Raw genomic sequence first — 12,375 nt, forward strand, 5'->3', positions numbered from 1 at the left:
GTTTGCAGGAGTTGTTAACTTAGTCATGTTAACACCGCTAAATACAAAATTACACATAATTTGGGCCTCGCAAATTAGATCTATAGAACGCGTTTTATGTCCTATAAATTCCTGTTGTAACGACGCTATTGCCTCTGACTATTAAATCTGTATTTGCTGCGATAATTGCCTTGGCTTTAGCAGCTAGACGGACATTTCCGGAAACAATTCAATCCTTTGTAATGGCAGAGCGTTTCGGGGCGCCAAATGGAGTCGCGCCATTTTCAAACTACATGAAATGGTCATCAGGGAGGGAATTAATTTTAGGTTTTGAGTTGCCAAACTTCACTTTTAGAGCTTAATTGTCGTTTTTTGAGCGCTCCTCTTAAACTACCAGCCTTACTGATCTGAGATTTGGCCAGGTGATCGATCTCTGCTCTTTCGATTGATATGCAACTCAAAGGTGCTAAACGTCGTTTTTGCTCCTAACATACTGCTTAAAAATGACCACAAAAAGACCTAATTCGGTCAATCTTTCTTTCTCTTAAGTTGATTTTGCTCATTTAGCGCAGAACTTCACACCGAATCCAACACAAATAACTGAGTTATGACCGATTTAATTTTTGACTAGTCACCATAGGGCCAAATTTTTTAAAATTCGAAAATATGGGTGCTCCAATATCGGTAATTTGAAAAATAACCGAATTAGAAACGTTTGAAGTTTTTGGGTTGTCGTCAAAGGGTTTTGGAATACTTTCGATATCTCCGAAACTTTGACAGATAAAAAGATGCGGTTTTCACCTTCGTTTTCCTTGTTTCGTTACTAAAGTTAATTTCGTCGATATTTCGCTTATTTGCCGAGCAAACTCAAATTATTGATGCTCATTTTACGCAGAATTTTACACAGAATCCAAAACTGCGCTAATTTTTAACGTAGGTCAACAAATAAAAAAATTTGAAGCGCTAAAAGTTTCAAAAATGTTTAAACCTCGATTATTCGAAATTAAGACATATAGAATGATGTAGTCTTCGCCATAGTTTTTCTTGCGGTTTTCTTGCTTAGTAATCGAAAATTTAAATTCGATGTCAACATTTTTGGGAAAAAAATTCCGACTCTTACGATTTTTATATTTCGTTTTTGGACCGCCCCTGGTAAACTACTAGACTTATCAATCTGAGATTTGGACAGGTTTCAGCTGCTCTTTCGCTTGATATAAAACTCTAAAGATGATAAACGTCGTTTTCACCCCGAAGAAGTCCCTGAAAAATGACCCCAAAAACACCCCTTCAAAATCGATTTCGGGCTAGAACTAGCTTATTTGTGGAGGAAACTTAAGTTACTGGTACTTATTTTTACGCAGAATTATAGAGTATTTTATATAGAATGGAATGCTAGAGAAATAAAAAATATAAAAATCAAAAGGATCCAAATAATGCAATGAATCTAAAAAGTCCGGAGAGTCTTGGAAACTATAGCTTCGATAATATTTCTTATTCTGGCATTTCTTTTAATACAACAAGGTAATTATTCTTGGCAACCTTACATAAACTTGTTTCCTGTTTTATTGACGCTGCATTTATTTGATCTTACACATAACTAACTTCATTTCAGTTAAAAACTTTCTGGAGTCAGTCAACAAAGCACTAATTAATAAAAATGAAATTTACGATTCGTACAGAATTGGAGTTCAACTCCAGACAAATTTCAAACTTTTAAAGCACAAGTGGATTTTTTTCTTTTTCAATAATAAGAGCATTTGCTCGTAAGCACGCAAAATTAAAATGAACCACCGGAGGCAAACATTTTTCACCATCCGATTGTGCCCGGAAAAATTAGTTTCTTTTGAAGTAAAAATGCCCCCATGCGATGCACCGAGACTGATTTCTTTTGGAATTCGTTTCGTAATGCTTCAGCGTCTCTTGCGGAGACTAATCGTACTTTGTTGATTATAGTTTTTAATCTCGTGAGAGTTCATGGTCGAAAGAGTTCGATGAGACCTGCAGCTGCTTTTGTTGCAGGTGCAACGTGCGCATCTTGATTTTCCATCTGGAAAATCATTTCTCTGAATAAGAGATTGAACGCTGTTATGGAGATTCCTGAATTGTTTCAGGGAATATTGCATTTCATACAGTGTGTTCCTGGGGAAGTACACGCGCACCTTGCTGAAATTAGTAATTTAATCAGTGATTTATGGTCGGTGAAATGAGCACTCACAGATCTATTAGACAAGGTAATCCCGAAATCGCGATTTTATTCAGAAATTATAGTTTGAATCGATAAGTGGTGCTCAGGGCGCCTTGTCATAAAATGGATAACTTCCGACAAACTTCGCTCCATTGAATACTAGCTAAACTCCGAGTCCTTATTAAAATGCCGCACTTAGAATTTAACACCGCGCACAGAATTCGTCTTCTGATCAGTCAATCGAGCTTTGGTTTGTCTGAATTTTCCACTTGAGTTTTTCGGGCTGTATTTACCCCCAATTACTCCCGACGAATAAAAAATTGAAGAAATTCAGTCTGTGATCGTTTTCTCGATTTCCACTAAATATTTACGCATTGTTGTTTGTACAAAAGAAAATAAAACCCGTGGAAACAATGCGAATCCTCTCGATGAAAAATAAATCAAGAGCTTACTGTAATAAATCTGGGCCGCTGCGAGTGACCGCAAAGTTAATTGAATAACAAATTCAGATTGATCGATTTGGAGGATGACACCAGCAGCAGTTAATATTATTGAGATGAAATGTTTACTTACAGTGGCATCTACAACCGAAATTAGCGCGGACAAGTATGCATAGTTGCTTAAGAAAATAAACCATTTAATATTCCTTCCTTTACTGATATTTATGGTGGTGTAATAAAACGTCATGTGTCTTGAAGAGGGCTACATAGTCATTAATAACAGCACGCCTACGCACGCAGTAAACTTAAATTTTCGACTTTAACTATCTGCGAGATTACAGTTACACGTTCCCGGTGCAAGGAAAAATGAAAAGGGTTTTTCTCTGCCACATGGAAATAAGTAAGAAGACCTTTGCCCTTGCAACAAATCTGGAACAATTAACCAGTGCGAAAAACTGAATTTACGACGCCACTCAACAAGTGGAAGATTGCACCTCCGATGCCCTCTTGCAAGTGAACTTATTTGCGCTTGCTTTCAAGGTTTTGAAAACCGCCTGCAGTCATTCTTCTTACGTTGATCCAAACAGGATTGTAACCGCACTGCTGTTCACTGATGTTTGACTTTATTTTTTCTTATTCGAAGAAGCATTATTCCATGGAAGCGCGTTGCACCTGTCTATGGGCGATGCCGATGTATGAATTAAACCTCTTCAAGATGAAGTTTAAGGGGACAGTTTAATGTGGCACGTCTTCCTGGTTTTTGCTTACACTAGCGTTTTATCGTTGCTTTTATTTTTATTTAACGATCCTCGCTCGGAGACGTTGCACTCTGTCGTGAACTTGAAGAAGCCAACACGAGCAACTGCTGGAGGTGGCTGCTAGTGTTAATATGGCTACTGCTGAGCTATTTACCGTGTATGCAGACATAATGTTGCACACATTTTTCTTGTTTATTCATGCATAATATGCAGGGGGAACAAAATAAGTGTGCATAAACATACAGTAGATGCACTATAAGGAACTCACTCGGGTTATTAATTTTCTAAAGGTACCAATAACTGCAGAAGGTGTGCCTTTAGTGACTCATACTTTGTTGCGAAAAAATCGCGTTATTTAATTCAAAGCTTTGCAGCTTTTAGCGCGCTTGGTTTCATAAAAATATAATCCAGCGGGTTCATTTCGTTCCAAATCGAAATGCACCAAAACTGCAGTAATCGATGCAATTCAGATTTTTGATAAAACTGATTTCATACATTTTTCATGGTTTCGACAAACAGTTTTTTGTTCTTTGGATCTAATCAGTACGATAAATGGGGTTCGTTGATTTGTGTAAAAAGCGTTTGGAATGTCAACGCTCAGAATGGTAATTTTGATACAGAATGAAATATATTTTATTAAAACCACGTAATATTCCATTTCGTGTTTCAATCTATGAATGGGTTATTTGATATTGAAATGCATTAGAAATCAGGAATGAGTGTAATATGCATCATAATACATAATAATTTTAACATATTATAGATATGCACAGGAAATTGCAATGAAAACTGATTTATGGGTTTTGATTACAAATACCTTTTAAATTGCCTCTAAAAATCTAAATTTGTTGTTTCTAATAAAATCAGGCGAAGTTTCAACTCTTGATTCAGCTTTAAAAATATCCTTTTATGTGTTTTAAGGGCAGTTGTTCTTCCACAATTGTTATGCCTAATCTGTCTCAAGAGTAGACACTTGAACTTTTATATTTTTTTAAGTCACAGAAAAATAGGATTTTTTTTATATTCTGAAATTTGTCTCCTCTGCACTATAACTTTGTAATTGTGCTCTACACCAATGGAATTTGAGGAGCTTACTATCTTTGGCCTTCTTATTAAACGGGCCAATTTTCAAACATATTGGATAAAAGAAAAAAACATTAGAAACTTTTATTTTGAATACGAATAAAGAACTTTCGAAATTTTTGATCATAACTTAGAATTCTGTTAATTTTAAGTTTATTGTCACTAAATTTAGGGAGTTCACTTTCTATAGCCTTCTTACTAAGTGTGTTAAATTAGAAAAATATCGGAACAAAGAGACTTTTTTTTTATTTTCAAAATTTGAGATTAAACCAAAAGTTTCTTTTAAAATACTTTAATTTCGGCAACTTTAGCTCGATGGCAATATAATTTCAGGAGCTCACAATATTGGACCCTCATACTGGGCATAGCACACTACAAAACTATAGGGCAAAACAGAAAATTGTTAGAAATTTTATTTTGAAGCCTATATAAAATTTTGCGACATTTTTATCGAAATTCATAATTCTAGTAATTTTTCTTCCAAAGTCATGACATTTTTTTGGAAACGAACAAGAAATTCGATTTACAAACGTATCGAAAGTATTTACAACTTGGCCTTGCAGTTGTTCCAATAGTTTTTTTGACGTGTTATGCTTTAGATCTCATTTCTCCATGAAATACATACAAAGGATTACTGTTACCAACCTTCTGGTAATGGTTACAATCATTTAAAGCATCCAATTATCTCATTTATCGAAGACTTCCGATAATTGAAATTCCTGCACATAGCTATCCAGGCAATCTAACATTACGCTAGTGACCAAAAAAGTCCATAAAGCAATCAATAGTACCGCAAATTACAATACATGAGTTTGAAGAAATGTGAAAAAAATTGACACTGTCGGCCTACTTGAACACTTGTGAATGAGAAACTCGAGTAACCTTTTATTAATTTATTCTTATTGTGTGCAACAGTGTAGGTTTAGTTTTTCTTTATCATCAGTGAATATGTTATGAAAATTTATCGCCCTAATGAGATTCGATTTGTATAAAAACAGTCCTGCTTTTACGTTCAAACATAAATATGGCGTTTTATCGCTAGTCTGCTAATTATTAAGAATGCATAATTGTCTGGTTATTGACTCTGCTCATTGATATGGAGATAAAATCAAAAACTAATACATCCCATCATAGAAACGTCCAGTAAGAAACGTTTTATTCAACGAGTATGCATAATGCATATTTAATGATCACACAGGATATTCATTGTTATTTCCGAAGTTGTCCATGGTGGCAATGAATCCGAATCGAGAAGAAAACAGACGAAAGCAATCAGAGAAAAAATTAATCATCCTCTTATTTACTTCTGACGTCTGTGGGATGGGAATTCTGCAGGTCATCGGATATTGTCACTGTCCACAGCCTCAGGAAACTCAATGTCACTAAATCATTAGCGACACATGTACAGTTAATCGCAAAAATTATGTGGTTGCAGCTGCATTAAATTTCGTCAAATGTGCAATTAAAGAAAAAACGCAACGGGACTTGAAACAATTGTCGCCGCGACCACATAAAAAACTAATGAAGACAATTACCTCAACGAGAAGTCGGCAATAAATTGATCAATCCAATTGTCACTAATTCGGAGCACTCATCACTTTCAATTATGTCAACACAAACAATAACAAAGTCGTTTTCCCTCGATTGCAAAAAAGTGGACAAATTTGAGCGAGTTTATGGATAGGAAAAATGAAACAAATATTGGTTTAGAGATTTTTTCTTAATTGAGCTTTTTTACTTTTCGCGTGTAACGAATGGAAGAACACGCGCTCGACGCCGGCTTTGTTCGGCAACAGCCCCCAACGATGCAAGTCGTCCGACTCAGCGAGAAGCGGTTATAGAGCCCATTCAAATTGTTCAAACAGGTTTTATTCGATTTTCGAAAATTTAAGTCAATCGGGCGCCATCTTTGATCTGGAGACTCCACCATCTTGGAATTTTACGGAGGTCTATCTCCAGTTGCCTGATCAGCCTACAGATGGCGCTCAGGAATCAATACTCGAAAACTTGGTGGTTTTTCTACATAATTTTCCCTTTAATATGTTAATTTTCGGAATTTCACTCTTCCATACGAGGAAAATGACGTACATCTCCGCAACCTTTTATTAGTCGTCGAACACATGTCTTGTGACGTTGCACGTGCCGTGTCATTTATTGCAAAATTAATTATCAAGTAGCCGTGTAAACAAGAAACTAGACTAACCAGAAGCGTTTGTTTGTTGTCATGGCTTTGACCGTTACATTGGTCATTGTTTGCATTTCCTTGTGGAAGATTTCGTCATATCAAGTGGCATTCGGTTTTATCTTCTGATATATTTATGTTTTGAATTATATTTACGTCAGTTCTCCATGTTTAGTGACCTCATGGGTTATTAAATTCACGTAATAGGAACTCTATCAGAAGATTTTATTATGGCGAAGACAAAGTTTAAAGATCCCAGAAAGTATGGCGTCTTGCAATTATTCCGATATCAATGCATATTATTAAAACTTTAGCCTCATTCTGTCATGGTGCACAGACAGAGCTGCCAACCCAATTCAAATTTCAGTCAGAGCTTACTACACAATATGCTATATTGTTCTTGTTGTTTCTCTTTTAAAATGAATAAAGAAAATAAATCGTCGATTCTAAAAAATTTAAATCTACTTATTTTCTATGGTCAGAAATTTTTATAACCTCCTCTGCAGTAGCTAATGTTACCTCATCTTTAGTATCAATAAAAGTGAATTCTCGCTATAATAATGGTCTTCAACTATGCAGGGACACTGAGATAAAGGTTAGCTTCCTTATTACCCTGTTAGTCGTGTTCACTTTTAAATTAAGAAATTTGTATTTAAATCGCACCGAGTTTCGTAAAAACTAAATTCTGCAAGGCGCAGTTAAGAGCAACAAAAAAATGGTTGCCTTAGTTAGGACTTAACACAAGAGAAAAAAAGGCACAATGGAGAGTTTTACGCTAAAACGGCGCCTGCTAACAGATAGCAAAAGTAAATATCATTATTCAATTCTACTTGAGATTGAAGAAGAAAAAACAAATTTCTGGTACCAAACCTACAACATGTTTACGCCGTTAACTTAACATAAACTTGAGTACACAGTAGCTTAAAATTTCACGTCGTATGACTTGTTTATTTGTATAATTAAGTACCAGTGATAAAACAATCACGATTTGGACGTCACAATTATGGCTTACACCACCGCTTCAATAAATTTATCTCAGTTTTTATTTTCACTTTCGTTTTGCGAATTCATTAAAAACTAATTAACATTTTCTCGTGCAAGGGCAAGGCGAAACAAAGAGAATTGCGTAAAAAACCGACCCGAATAATTATAAACATAAAATGTTGAGGTTTCATTCAAGGAACGCCTCTTTTAATTGTGAATTTTATGTAAAAAACCACTTAATTTGTCGTGTTAAAGTTTTACGTACAATCAAGTTTTAATAGTGCAATTTCGATTATAGCTCTACCGGTACTTTTATGAAAATCGCGGAATCGTTCCAAGAATGGGTTGGTTCGAAGATAATGTATGCGTTTTGCGTTTTTGGCTAACCGGATTAAATAAGTTATTGACATTTAAGCGCAACCTTTCTGGTACAATTGATTTTGTAAGACCGCTACGTAATTAATGTTTACGTTTTCCAGGTTCCTGCATAATTATTCATTAGGAAACAGAGAATTAGGTGTTTGGTCCTGGAAGACAATACTCGTCAAAATTATCTCTCCAAGGACGTTCCGACTCAGTCGCGCTTTAAAAATCCATTAGAATAAATTTGATTAGCTTGTCTCAGTTATTACTTTTATCCGCTTATTATCCGTTGTCGTCAGAATAACGGAAGATAATTAAATCTCATTTACCTAAACAAAGCTTTTGTTGGGTCCTAATGATTTTTGTGACAAAGAAAAGTAATATTTTTCCCATTTCGAAGTTTTCCACTACATAAAAGAATGATACCAAATAAGCCTCAGACTATTTTTAGACATGCTGTTGCATTTTATAGTGACTGATAATGTACCGGTCAAACGTGGATGGATAAAGTAAAAAGGTTAAAAATAGACAAGCTCGATTTTATAAGGCAGCTTTAACCGCGGAAAAACTCGTCTAAGATTTCTTGTGTCTTGGAAACACGTTAGAAGCGAGTAGAGTTAGCTAAAAATCACAAATACCTTTCTAGAATATAAAAATGGTTAAATGGAACAATCGTGCATCTTTAGCAAAAATCTCAATGTTACGTTCTCTCGGACAGTCTTATTACACAACCGAGACTATTTGCTCAGAAGTGATTTACCATATTTTCACTGTCAAGACCAAAGTGACAAATTTACAGCCCGGGCGTAAATCAATGCTCAAATTGTTTATGTAAAATAAATCAGATTATGCAACACTACGTAAATTGTACTCGTGGAGATGGAGAGAGGAAGTGGATTTCGATGGAGCGGAAGTTCTAATTGAAGTCCGTGACTTTTTCTGTGACATGGAGGCACAACTTGTTTTCCCGATTTTGCATCGTCACAATAAAGTAGCCCAAGGTGGCCCAAAAGTGGTACACCAGCCATCACAATCAACGCGACAAAGCGAAGATTTCGACCACCTCCGCAGTGAAAGTTTTATCAATAAAATGCGGGTGAAAAAACTGTATCACAATTAATTAGCACGAGCAATCAACAAACAATAAATTAGCGGGCGTTTCATAACTGCTCTTATGTGTCCGTTTCCGTTTCACAATTTCAATATTTGCTCAAACTATTTTTAGGAATTATAATAATTGATTGGGTCTACATGCGAAGACGAGTAATCGGTGAGAATTATTTTTCACCTTTCACGCCCAAATGAATTGGCCATTGGAGAGCAAACATTGCGAATAAAAGGAGAAATTACGACTCATTTGCATCTGCAAATTGTTATTACGGAGATTGCAGAAAAATCGTAAAGTTTACGTAATTCGCAAAAAACGAGATTGGGTAACTGGTAATTCCATTTTTTTGCAAAGAAGAGAGCCTACGGCCGAATGATAAATTATTTTTCGATCGGATAATGATATCCTGCGCCAGGTTAAGGAAACATGTCCTTAGTGAATTATTGCACAAAGAGTAGGTGTGGATTGATGGAGAAATGAGAACGTCCTCCAACTGCACAAAGAAAATGTTGTTTATGTTGTGATGGTGGAAGATTATGGTTCAGTTTTATTGAATGTTTTGCAACTCTAATCACCTTCGTGTACAGGATAAGGAATTTGAGCAAAAACTCCTGAAAAGTGGCACAAAATTTGATTTCTTTTGTGAAACCATTAGAACCTTTAAAATGTTTCTTGTGTTTTACAGGTTGTTTCCCGCTAAACATGGACTTTTAGTTTTGGCCATGGTTTGACCTTTCTTCGTCGGATTGCAAGAAGAACAAATAGATGATAAAACCGCAGTTGTTACCTATGAAAATTTCTGATGAATTTACAACAGCTATTACAACAGATTTTTCTTGCGGTTACATTTTCATAATTTTATGCGGCCTAATAGCTGCGAGAATAGTACGAATTATATCTCTTAATCACGTTGTGATTGTGAAACGGAATAATTGACTTGAGAGCTGCCTAATATTGAATTAATTTTCATGCAGATGTGGGTATTTTTCCTGCGACATTAGCTTATGCAATCTTTTGTAGTATTATTGCTTCTAATTATCACATCAAATGTCGTTTGTCTGATTTTCCAATTTTTTATGTCGAGAAAAACCGCAAAGTACTATGAGCGATGATTAAAACTTCTCCAGAAAGTCATTTTTATTTAACAAACGCTTTGACAGAATGTTTACATTGATATAAACCGTCTATAATTGCCCATTGTAAATTTTACTAAAATTTTCCAATTACTGCTAAAGTGGATAATTACGTCAATGTTTTTATCATTGTGTGCAAAATATTTGCTCTTATCTATTTGGTTCTTAATTTTCTTATCCAGCAACATTTTCCCATTTCCAGTTCGTTAATTTCGGATCATGACAAATTCTCACAATCGCACTAATAATAATTAAGTAGAAAAAACCCATCAACTACGTGACAATACAATTGTGATTGTTATTATTCCGCTTTTGCTATAAAATTGACGTAAAATAATACAATCACAATTAGAAACAATTTTGCTCGAATTGACATTGTCAAATTCCCACAGTATTTGACCTTGTAGCTTCAAAAACAGACTTTACGGCAGCTGCACGCAAACAAATAATGCTTTAGTGTCGACCGAAAATACGAATTACTATTTAGTTTGATACTATTAATTACACGTTGGCAGATTGATATTAACATGCTAGCTTGTGTTCTGATGCAAAACTACAATTACGATAAATTGTACACATGCGAAAACTGGAAACCGCTGGCGAGGTGCTCCATAATGTTCATGCGAAAATAATTTGATAATAATTAAGAGGAAACGTTTCTAAACATAATCACATAATAATTAAATTTATATCTAGACAGTCCGACAATGCAAAAAATTTAAATACATAAGTATATCCTTGTCTTGTGCTCTCAACTTCATAAAATTTGAACCTTAAAAAATTTGGCTCTCTGGGACTACCCAAAAATTCAATTGGGCATAACTCAGTTATTTGTTGACGTACGTTAAAAATTCCCACATTAAGAATAAATGTAATTTTAAATTTTTAAATCGGAAATTATCAAACTCTGCAACTTTATTTTTTTAAGATCTGTTTCCAAAATTTTCGGAGTTTTGAATTGTTATATCCTAGAACCTTTATATTTAATTTAAGATTCTGGTTAAAGAACCAACAATGAAATCCGAAGAAAAATTCGAAGAATCGGAGGAATTTCAAATATTCTTAAACAATTTCAAGATCGTATTACTTTTTCTTTAAACATGTTCTGTTTTGCATATTTCTGATAAAATTTTATAGATTTCTTACAACTGCACTGTGTCGGTACAAAATTTCATCGGTGAAGAATTTCGAGGATTTGTTCTTCGCTCTAAAATAAAATAGTTATATTAAAACCGTACAAGTATTTTTAACGTAAAAAAGGCGAACAATGCTCTGGTGGAAAAGTTTTTAGTCAATAACCATTAAATTTTATAGCTTTTGAAACTCTCTCTGGAATATTGTTAAATTTTTTATCTTGGACGCAAATGAGCAAAGCATTTATTTTCAATTTTTATTTCACATTAAATTAGATGTTTATCTATAATAAATTAATATCGATGAATACACGAAAGTATTGTCGCTTGACCTCTGAGATCACACTTATTTTTCGTGATTTCTGTGAGCACATCAGTTTCTAAATTCTAGGACGAAGTCTCCAACATCCTGCAAAAGAAAATGAGTCAAAGCGCCCTGTTCTAAAACCGAACCAATGTCAGTAATGTAATTTTTACCTTTGCATCTCCTATTGACATCAGCGCTGATCAAATAATTTCACAAATGATTTTAATAACCCAAAAACAAAATTGACCTTTTGAATCATGTTGTATTTGTCCTTCAATAACAGTAATAAAAACATTTTTCTTATCTTCTACAGACAGATTTATGCGCAACACGTTTCTGCAACAATATTTTTTTTCAGTGTTTAATTAGTTTCCTCTATTTGCTCGCTGGTGTTTTGACTCCTCGGAAACTTCCATCCATGGGTGCTATACCATGAATTTATATTACCCACTTGGATCAATCACATGATGTTTCCATAATTCCTGTTCTTTTAATTACTTTATTTAATTGGTATAATGCGTGTACTCATGTCGCATGTAGATATGTTGATTACGTATAAAAAAATCATTGTCACTCAATTAAATCTACAATGTAAACATTAGAGCCTCCCGTGAGGGTCTCCCACATACCTTGGCCCACTGTAAGACGTTCCGACCTTCCTCGCTACCGTTGGACGCATCTTTAAACAGAACTGACACCAACATAATTGTTGTGGTTAAC

The 12,375-nt window shown here is 34.7% G+C and overlaps 1 long non-coding RNA gene across 1 annotated transcript; it reads right to left on the reverse strand.

The window, feature by feature from the left end:
* Nucleotides 1-11,670: 11,670 nt before the first annotated feature.
* LOC148179762 (uncharacterized) lies at nt 11,671-12,375 on the reverse strand. Its single transcript, XR_015769681.1, has 3 exons — nt 12,285-12,375; nt 11,826-12,239; nt 11,671-11,757 (listed from the first exon to the last, which is right to left on the reverse strand). It is a non-coding gene; the product is annotated as an uncharacterized LOC148179762 (long non-coding RNA).

This window comes from Gnatocerus cornutus, chromosome 2 (assembly GCF_029298725.1).
Source record: "Gnatocerus cornutus isolate USDA-ARS CGAHR chromosome 2, icGnaCorn1.1, whole genome shotgun sequence".
In the NCBI taxonomy this organism is placed as follows: domain Eukaryota; kingdom Metazoa; phylum Arthropoda; class Insecta; order Coleoptera; family Tenebrionidae; genus Gnatocerus; species Gnatocerus cornutus.